General features: G+C 45.4%; 1 non-coding gene across 1 annotated transcript; it reads left to right on the top strand.

The window, feature by feature from the left end:
* Positions 1 to 370: 370 nt before the first annotated feature.
* Positions 371 to 459, top strand: trnar-ucg (transfer RNA arginine (anticodon UCG)). The gene is given in 2 exon segments: positions 371 to 407; positions 424 to 459. It is a non-coding gene; the product is annotated as a tRNA-Arg (tRNA).
* Positions 460 to 11,025: the final 10,566 nt, after the last annotated feature.

The raw sequence follows: 11,025 nt of genomic DNA, 5'->3' as shown, positions 1-11,025 counted from the left end.
TCTTACTGCTCAAATTAAGTTATCACTTCCCACGGGCCAGGCACTTTCTGATTCCAGTCTTGCCCACGTTGCTAAGTTCAAAATGTGCATGTTTGCACACTGGCTATGAATTGCCTGATAGCTGTGCTGGGATGAGCTAGGTTTGTTAGGGTAATACAGCGAGTGTGATTTCAGCTGCGATGACCGAATTGTTAAACTGTTGAGTTTCAACCTACAGAGACGTTGCCTGTGCCCGTGCGCATCCATAACGCAGCGCATCTATTCATTACTCGAAATATGCTCATGGTGTCCCACATCCATTCATTGAAAAAACCCCTGTCCCAAATTTGCTCTCAATATAAAAAGCAACAAATGTTGCGTGCACTGCAGCGGCCGCGTGGCCTAATGGATAAGGCGTCTGACTTCGGTTATAACCGCGTTGTTATCAGAAGAGTGCAGGTTCGAGTCTTGCCGCGGTCAACTTACTCGCTGCGTGGAATGTTATATTTAATATTATGATTCTGCCTCAAAACCAACCAACTCGTACAGTCACTCACCTTAAGTAAAGGATGGCTGTTTGCTTTAAGAAGCTAATGGTAAATTTTCATCACTGCCGCTCTGGTTGCACGGGCAGAACAGGCGTTGAAGTAGACTTTCTTGCACATTTACCTGTTTGGATGCAAAAAGTAAGGGATGGCTGTCTGACTTCGCTGTGAACAGGAGACGAGGTGTCCGAGAGGTTCAGGCGATGGACTGCTGATCCAGTGTGCACCCACCAACGTCATTTGACCCCTCTGTTTTTTGTGTCAATCACACTTAATCTCATTACCAAATTCACCTTTTACTGATAAGGATGCAGCTCTTCGGCAATGTAATGTCACAAATTAATAATATATTCATCAAAGGGAAAACATTAACAGGACTATGGATAGGGCGACTCATTAAATCGGTCTCTGAGAGACAGCATAGGCACGATGGGCAGAATGGTAAACTACCGTCAGAATCTGAGAGCTACGCTCATTCATGTCGGAGGCTCGTTGGTCCAGGGGTACGTTTCTCGCTTCTAGATTTTCATATTTGGAAATGCGATCGGTCACGGGGTCAATTCACGGTCGAGCCCTGTCAATTTTTAGTAAAAGAACCGCTTCTGAGCCTGTCGACAAATGGTTAAACAGACAAATTTCAAATTAAAACGTGTGATTTCGCTCCGTTGTTCCCACATCGTCCAAATCCTGAAGTTTCCCAGGAGTAAAGTGAAATTCACCGAATTGAGTAAAATAAAAGCATTTCAGATGTTCTCGACTCCGTGTCTCATTGGACAACCTAAACACGTGTTTGTTTCCGGCCAATACTTGATCAGTATATCTTCATTTCTGCATGCATGAGCTCACCTCCATAAGGATAAGCAGACGTTCGGCGTCAATCTCCACTTCAACGTGAAACATACTCTGCCCTGAATATGGGTGCGTCCTTTTTCTCTCGCGCCGAAGAGATGTGAGAAGCTGGCTTTTGAATTAGTCCCTTGGTTGCCGAATTCAAACCGTACAGGAAATCAATCCGGGGTGGCCAAGCTGCCTGGTGTGATGAAAAGGCGTTCACACCCTTTATTTCAGGCATGTTATAGTCTTCAGGCCTCAACATTAGGTTCAGCGTATCGAATCATAAGCACCGCTCCCATTGTCTGGTAATGGTTCTGCTGTTCCCACGAACACCTCCTCTGGCCAATTCTTTGTTACTTTATTGCCCGCTTACCACCCACTTTGCCTTTTCGCATTGTGACATTTATTATTCAATCACTCCTGTGCTCCACTGTAACACAGATATTGCCTTTTGTGCTTCCTCGCTGATTATTTTTTCAGGCGTTATTTTTGTTGAAAAATCTGTAAACTTTACATGTTTTCCTAAAATATCGGAATGATCATCTGACTGAATGTGAACCCGGGATCTTCATCCACAGAATCTGCACGACCTGCTGAGTTTTACAGAATTTTCTGATTTTGTTCATTCTGTTTCAGTATCCCTTTTCAGGTGATGTGCTGATGGTCGGGGTCATTCTCTGTCTCTCGAAAATGGTGTGCGATCAGTCCCGGTTCCTTCTGTGTCTGTTTAAAAGGGATGTGCTGTCTGTCCCGGATTTCAATATCAAATTTCAAAAACTGCCTTTGGAGGGTGCAGGAATTTTAATTTGTTTTTGTATTTGTTTAAGCGAGAGAGTGCGTGCAAACGTGCTGCGCGATCTTACTGTGCATTTCATGTCATGTGAGAAAAAAGGCATTATTTGCAACTTGAAGCCACACTGATTTGATTGAACACGCATTGGAGGAACGTCTGACAGAAGAAGAATCTGCTGTGGGATATCTGAAAGAAGGAAAATTACATAAGTTAGAACCATAGCGATTTTAGCGAGAGCTTGTGTGTGGGCTGTGTTACATGATGAAATCCTTCCTCTACATTTTCATACACAAATCAAATCAAGACAAGACAAGACATGACTGACTGACTAACTTTGTTTTTATATATATATATATATATATGCATATAAATATTTGTATATACGTATATTTACATAAATTGCCGACTTTTTAACTTTCACAATAATTGTAGTTTTTTCTGTTCTGCCTGCACTGGGCTCTATTACATTTGACCTCTTTCACAGCACACGCAGCTGCTGTCAGATCCAACAGAAAGGCACTCGTGACTTTAAAAGATCGCATTTATTGCCCAATCTTCCATGTGCCTTGTCTTCCACCATGGTCTGACTGTGTTTGCGTATTTACTGACTGCACCACCTGATTCCCAGTGGAATTCACCCAGTCACACAGCCTTCGTTCAATCAACAATATATAGATTATGAAACATTATTCATTTATTGAAATCAAATCAAATTCAATTTTATACAAAAAATATTGTAAAATTATTTATTTTCTTATTATGATAATATATAGATATTTTAAATTGTCTTTTTTTCTGGGTTGGTTTTCTTCCCTCCCTCCTTCCAGACTGTCTATTACCTGTGGCTTCAAGAACCGTCCCAGCCCCGACTTGTCCTGAGCCCCACGCTCACTCACGCACAGCACAATTGCCTTCAAGAATGATAGAAATCCCACATTATTGTATTAAAAGCGAACTGCTGTCAGTCAAGGGACATTGTACATCTTTGTAATAGGGATGTGCTTGCTGTTCAGGATCATTCGGTGTCTGCTTAAACGATATGGTTGTCAGTTCCGGTTCATAATTTGCCCCTTTATGACGTATTTTCTCATAATCTGGATCATCCTGTATAGTTTTAAAAGGAGTGTGATTTCAGCTGCGATGATCGAATTGTTAAATTGTTGTGTTTCAAGCTACATTGACATTGCCTGTGCCGGTGCGCATACATATCGCAGCGCATATATTCATTACTCGAAATATGCTCAAGTTTTCCAACATTAGTTCCTTGAAATAACCCTTGTCCCAAATTTGCTCTCAATATAAAAAACAACACATTTTATACCGATGGCAGCGGCCGCGTGGCCTAATGGATAAGGCATCTGAATTCGATTGTCACAGTGATGTTATCAGAAAATTACAGGCTCGAGTCATACCACGGTCAACTAACTCGCCGCTGGAATTTTATATTCTTTGTTATGATTCTGCCTCAAAATCAACCATTTCGGACAGTCACTCACATGAAGTCAAGGAAGGCTGTTTGCTTTAAGAAGCTAATGGCTCATTTTCATCACTGTCGATCTGGTTGCACGGGCAGAACAGGCGGTGAAGGAGATTTCCTTGCACATTATTTCTGTTTGGATGTAAAAAGTAGCACACCTAACTGAGTAAAGTCAAAGTATCTCAGATGTACTCGGCTTTATGTCTCATTGGACAACCGAATGCCATGTTTGGTACCGGCCAATATTGATCAGTATCTCTTCATTTCTGCATGCATGAGCTCACCTCCATTGGGATAAGCATACATTCGGCGTCAATCTTCAATTCAAAGTGAAAGATACTCTGACCTTAATATGATTGTGTCCTGTTTCTCTAGCACCGAAAAGATGTGAGAAGCTGGCTTTTGAATTAGACCCTTGGCTGCCGAATTCAAACCGGACAGGAAATCAATCCGGGGTGGCCAAGCTGCCTGGTCTGATTAAAAGGCGTCCACACCCTATATTTCAGGATGTTTTCGACTTCTGGCTTCAACATTAGGTTCAGTGTATCGGATCATAAGCGCCGATCCCATTGTATGGTAATGGTTCTGCTGTTCGCACTTAAACCTCGTCTGGACCATCCTTTGTTACTTTATTGCAAGCTTACAACCCTTTTGCCCTTTCGCATTGTGCTATTTATTATTCAATCACTCGTCCGTATCACAGAGATCCCCATTTGTCCTTCCTCGCTGCCTATTTCTTTCCAGGCGCTATTTTAGTTGAAAAAACCTGTAAACTTTACATTTTTCCTAAAATATCGCAATAATCATCTGACTGAACGTAAGCCCGGGATCTTCATCCACAGAATCTGCACGACCTGCTGAATTTTACAGAATTCTCTGTTTTTGTTCATTCTGTTTCCGTATCCCTTTTAAGGTGATGTGCTGATGGTCGGGGTCATTCCCTGTCTCTCGAAAATGGTGTGCGATCAGTCCCGGTTCGTTCTCTGTCTGTTTAAAAGGGATGTGCTGTCTGTCCCGGATTTCAAATTTCTAATTTCAAAAACTGCCTTTGGAGGGTGCTGGAATTTTAGTTTGTTTGTGTGTTTGTGTAAGTGAGAGAGTGCGTGCAAACGTGATTCGTGATCTTACTGTGCATTTCATGTCGCCTGAGAAAAAAGGCATTACATGCAACTTGAAGTCATACTGATTTGATTGAACACGCATTCGAGGACTGCCTGACAGGAGAAGAATCTGCTGTGGGATTTTGTTACTCCACATCTGAAATATGGCAAATGACATAAGTTAGAAACATTGCAATTTTAGAGAGAGGCTGCGTGTGGGCTGTGTGACATGATGAGCTCCTTCCCCCTTATTTTCAAATACAAATCAAATCAAGACAAGGCAAGACAAGACATGACTGACTGACTGACTAACTTTGTTTATGTATATATATAGATATATAAGTATTTATATATACGTATAATTACATACATTCCCTACATTTTAACTTTCACAATAAATGTACTTTTTCTGTTCTGCCTGCACTGGGCTCTATTAGATTTGAGCTCTTTACTAGCACACGCAGCTGCTGTCAGATCCAGCAGAAAGGCACTCGCGACTTTAAAAGATCGCCTTTGTTGCCCACGATGGCTTGTCTTCCACCATGGGCTTACTGTGTTTCGAAAAAGGTGGTGTCTGCTGTGGGTTGTTCAGGGCAGTCTGTGAACCGCAGCCTCATTTGCTCCAGGTGCTTTCTGCAAATTTGTCCATTGTCTCGTTTGACGACAAACAACCTACTCCCTTCTTTAGCTATCACCGTGCCCGCGATCCACTTGGGACCATGTCCATAGTTTAGCACATACACGGTCATTCAGAAAAATTTTCCATGACACAGTAGCGCGACCATTATTTACATTTTGTTGCTGACGCCTGCTCTCTACCTGATCATGCAGTTTGAGGTGGACCAGCGAGAGTCTGCTTTTAAGTGTCCTTTTCATGAGTCGCTCAGCCCGGGGCACCCCTGTGAGCGAGTGGGGTCTCGTGCTATAGCTGAGCAGTATTCGGGACAGGCGGGTTTGGAGTGAGCCTTCTGTGACTCGTTTAAGGCTCTGTTTGATGGTTTGTACTGCCCACTCTGCCTGCCCATTGGAGGCTGGTGTAACTGGGGTCGAGGTGACATGTTTGATCCCATTGCGGGTCATGAATTCTTCAAATTTGGCACTGGTGAAACATGACCCGTTGTCACTGACCAGTATGTCAGGCAGGCCGTGGGTGGTAAATATGGTCCTCAGGCTTTCAATGGTAGTGGTAGCGGTGCTTCCCGACATTATTTCACATTCAATCCATTTTGAAAAAGCATCCACCACCACCAGGAATATTTTACCTAGAAATGGGCCCGCATAGTTGACATGGATCCTCGACCATGGTCTGGATGGCCAGGACCACAAACTTAGTGGTGCCTCTCTTGGCGCGTTGGACAACTGAGCACATACGCTGCATTGCCATACATTGGACTCTAAGTCAGAGTCGATACCGGGCCACCACACGTGGGATCTGGCTGTCACTTTCATCATTACGATACTCGGGTGTGTGCTGTGGAGATCCGAAATGAACGACTCCCTGCCCTTTTTTGTTAGCACGATGCGGTTGCCCAACAACAGGCAGTCTGCCTGACTGGACAGCTCGTCCTTTCGCCGCTCGAACGGCTTGATTGGCTCATGCATTTCAACGGGGATGCTTGCCCAGCTCCCATGCAGTAGATAGTTTTTTACTAGAGACAGCAGAGGATCTTGGCTGGTGCAAGTCCTAATCTGGTGAGCCGTGACAGGTGATTTATCATTTTCAAACGCTTCCCTAACCATCAACAAGTCAGCGGACTGCGCCACCATCAACAAGTTTGCAGGCTTCGCCATTTCCATCCCCGTGGTGGGCAATGATAGCCGACTGAGAGCATTCGCGCAGTTCTCAGTGCCTGGCCTGTGGCGGATGGTATAGTTATACGCTGAGAACGTGAGTGCCCACCTTTGGATGCGGGCTGAGGCATTAGTATTTAACCCCTTGTTTTCAGCGAACAGGGATGTGAGGGGTATGTGATCGGTTTCCAGCTCAAATTTGAGGCCAAACAGGTACTGATGCATTTTCTTTACCCCGAACACACATGCTAATGTCTCTTTCTCAATCATGCTGTAGGCCCTCTCGGCCTCAGACAGCTCCTGGAAGCATAGGCGACAGTTTGCAACTTGCCCGCAATGTCAGCTTGTTGTAATACACACCCGACACCGTACTACGACGCATCACATGCTAGCACAAGTCTTTTACATGGGTTATACAATACAAGCAGCTTGTTGGAGCATAAAAGGTTTCTGGCTTTCTCAAAAGCAATTACTTGTTTTTTTTCCCCCATACCCAGTTCTCACCTTTGTGCAATAACACAGGTATGGGCTCTAAAAGGTGCTTAACCCCGGTAGGAAGTTACCAAAATAGTTGAGGAGTCCCAGGAACGACCGCAGATCCGTGACGTTCTGTGGCCTGGGCGCATTCCTGATAGCCTCTGTCTTGGCGTCTGTGGGCCGAATGCCGTCCGCCGTGATCTTCCTCCCAAAAAACTCCACTTCTGTTGCCATGAAGACGCATTTCGACCTCGTCAGCCGCAGCCCTACACGATCCAGTCGCTGGAGGACCTCCTCCAGGTTTTGACTGTGTTCCGTGGTGTCCCGACCCATAACCAATATGTCGTCCTAAAAGACCACCGTGTGTGGTACTGACTTGAGTAGGCTCTCCATGTTTCTCTGGAAGATCGCTGCAGCCGACCGAATTCCAAACGGGCATCTGTTGTAGATGAATAGTCACTTTTGCGTGTTGATGCAGGTGAGGCCCTTCGATAACTCCTCCAGCTCCTGCGTCATGCAGGCCGAAGTCAGGTCAAGCTTGGTGAACGCCTTGCCTCCTGACAGCGCGCCAAATAGGTCGTCTGTCTTAGGTCGCGGGTATTGGTCCTGTAGCGACAAACGATTTATAGTTACTTTATAATCGCTGCAAACCCTGACCGTGCCATCACTTTTGTGTACTGGAACAATCGGGCTGGCCACTCGCTGAATTCCACTAGGGAGATGATGCCCTCGTGTTGCAGCCTGTCCAGCTCGATTTCCACTCTCTCCTCATCATGTGTGGTACCGCTCGCGCCTTGTGGTAGAAACATAGAAACATAGAAAATAGGTGCAGGAGTAGGCCATTCGGCCCTTCTAGCCTGCACCGCCATTCAATGAGTTCATGGCTGAACATTCAACTTCAGTACCCCATTCCTGCTTTCTCGCCATACCCCTTGATCCCCCTAGCAGTAAGGACCTCATCTAACTCCTTTTTGAATATATTTAGTGAATTGGCCTCAACAACTTTCTGTGGTAGAGAATTCCACAAGTTCACCAATCTCTGGGTGAAGAAGTTCCTCCGCATCTCGGTCCTAAATGGCTTACCCCTTATCCTTAGACTGTGACCCCTGGTTCTGGACTTCCCCAACATTGGGAACATTCTTCCTGCATCTAACCTGTCTAACCCCGTCAGAATTTTATATGTTTCTATGAGGTCCCCTCTCATTCTTCTGAACTCCAGTGAATACAAGCCCAGTTGATCCAGTCTTTCTTGATAGGTCAGTCCCGCCATCCCGGGAATCAGTCTGGTGAACCTTCGCTGCACTCCCTCAATAGCAAGAATGTCCTTCCTCAGGTTAGGAGACCAAAACTGTACACAATACTCCAGGTGTGGCCTCACCAATGCCCTGTACAACTGTAGCAACACCTCCCTGCCCCTGTACTCAAATCCCCTTGCTATGAAGGCCAACATGCCATTTGCTTTCTTAACCGCCTGCTGCACCTGCATGCCAACCTTCAATGACTGATGTACCATGACACCCAGGTCTCTTTGCACCTCCCCTTTTCCTAATCTGTCACCATTCAGATAATAGTCTGTCTCTCTGTTTTTACCACCAAAGTGGATCACCTCACATTAATCCACATTATACTTCATCTGCCATGCATTTGCCCACTCACCTAACCTATCCAAGTCGCTCTGCAGCTTCACAGCATCCTCCTCGCAGCTCACACTGCCACCCAACTTAGTGTCATCCGCAAATTTGGAGATACTACATTTAATCCCCTCATCTAAATCATTAATGTACAGTGTAAACAGCTGGGGCCCCAGCACAGAACCTTGCGGTACCCCACTAGTCACTGCCTGCCATTCTGAAAACTACCCATTTACTCCTACTCTTTGCTTCCTGTCTGACAACCAGTTCTCAATCCATGTCAGTACACTACCCCAAATCCCATGTGCTCTAACTTTGCACATCAATCTCTTGTGTGGGACCTTGTCGAACGCCTTCTGAAAGTCCAAATATACCACATCAACTGGTTCTCCCTTATCCACTCTACTGGAAACATCCTCAAAAAATTCCAGAAGATTTGTCAAGCATGATTTCCCTTTCACAAATCCATGCTGACTTGGACCTATCATGTCACCTCTTTCCAAATGCACTGCTATGACATTTTTAATAATTGATTCCATCATTTTACCCACGACCGATGTCAGGCTGACCGGTCTATAATTCCCTGTTTTCTCTCTCCCTCCTTTTTTAAAAAGTGGGGTTACATTGGCTACCCTCCACTCCATAGGAACTTATCCAGAGTCAATGGAATGTTGGAAAATGACTGTCAACGCATCCACTATTTCCAAGGCCACCTCCTTAAGTACTCTGGGATGCAGTCCATCAGGCCCTGGGGATTTATCGGCCTTCAATCCCATCAATTTCCCCAACACAATTTCCCGGCTAATAATGATTTCCCTCAGTTCCTCCTCCTTACTAGACCCCCCGACCCCTTTTATAGCTGGAAGGTTGTTCGTGTCCTCCTTCGTGAATACCGAACCAAAGTACTTGTTCAATTGGTCCGCCATTTCTTTGTTCCCCGTTATGACTTCCCCTGATTCTGACTGCAGGGGACCTACGTTTGTCTTTACTAACCTTTTTCTCTTTACATATCTATAGAAACTTTTGCAATCCGTCTTAATGTTCCCTGCAAGCTTCTTCTCATACTCCATTTTCCCTGCCCTAATCAAACCCTTTGTCCTCCTCTGCTGAGTTCTAAATTTCTCCCAGTCCCCAGGTTCGCTGCTATTTCTGGCCAATTTGTATGCCACTTCCTTGGCTTTAATACTATATCTGATTTCCCTTGATAGCCACGGTTGAGCCACCTTCCCTTTTTTATTTCTATGCCAGACAGGAATGTACAATTGTTGTAGTTCATCCATGCGGTCTCTAAATGTCTGCCATTGCCCATCCACAGTCAACCACTTAAGTATCATTCGCCAATCCACCTTAGCCAATTCACGCCTCATACCTTCAAAGTTAGCCTTCTTTAAGTTCTGAATGGGTCGTGCTTCTGGGACCAAGTGAATCCGCACCTTCGCCCCGGAAAAGCTTCCAATGCCTGGCTCAGAAATGGAAGGAAATTTGTTCAGAACCTGGGTACATAAGGCCTCATCGTCATGTGATAGCGCTCGGATGGTATCCCAGTTCTAGCCGATTTTGCCCAGCCAGCTCCTTCCAAGCACTGTGGGGCCATCGCCCGGGACAATCCAGAGTGGCAGTTTGTGCACCGTGCCCTCGTAGGTGACCTTGACCATGGCGCTGCCCAGGATAGTGATAAGCTCTTTGGTGTACATTCTGATTTTCGTGTGGATGGGGCTTCGGGCTGCTCTGAATGCCTTGTTGCACCACAGTTTCTCAAACATATTTTTACTCACGATGGATTGGCTAGCGCCAGTGTCTAGTTCCATGGTTATGGGTAAGCCATTCAATTTTACATTTAGCAGTTTAGGTGGACATTTCGTCGAAAAAGTGTGCACCCCGTGTACTTCAGCATTTGCCTCCTCTCTCTGAAGCTCTAAATTGCTTTGATCCACCATGGACCGATCTTCCTCTGCCATATGCTGGTTAGCAGGTATTGCAGAGCTTGCAGCTCATTCGCAAGGCCGTTGGAGATGCCCCATTCTTCCACAGCTCTTGCAAACATACCCTTTGAAGCGGCATGAATAGGCTGAATGGAAGCCTCCACAACGCCAACAAAGTGTGAATTGCCTTGCATTCATCCTTTGTTGGGGACTCTGAGTCATCTGGGTCACCTGAGGCCTGCTGACAGTTGCAGACTCGTGGTTTCTGCCCTGTACATGTCTGCTGACAAACACAGTTCCAGTTAATTTATGAAGATTGCTAGCACTTGTGTGCTGAGAGGTTTGTTTGGTGTTATCATTGGTGGCCATAAATACCTGTGTAATCGCTATGACCTTACTGAGGGCCGGTGTCTCTACAGCCAAAAGCTTTCGTAGGATGGTCTCTTGGCCAATACCCAGTCCAAGAAAGTCTCTGA

Source organism: Pristiophorus japonicus, unplaced genomic scaffold, assembly GCF_044704955.1.
Source record: "Pristiophorus japonicus isolate sPriJap1 unplaced genomic scaffold, sPriJap1.hap1 HAP1_SCAFFOLD_66, whole genome shotgun sequence".
In the NCBI taxonomy this organism is placed as follows: domain Eukaryota; kingdom Metazoa; phylum Chordata; class Chondrichthyes; family Pristiophoridae; genus Pristiophorus; species Pristiophorus japonicus.
This window is presented reverse-complemented; position numbering and strand designations above follow the sequence as displayed.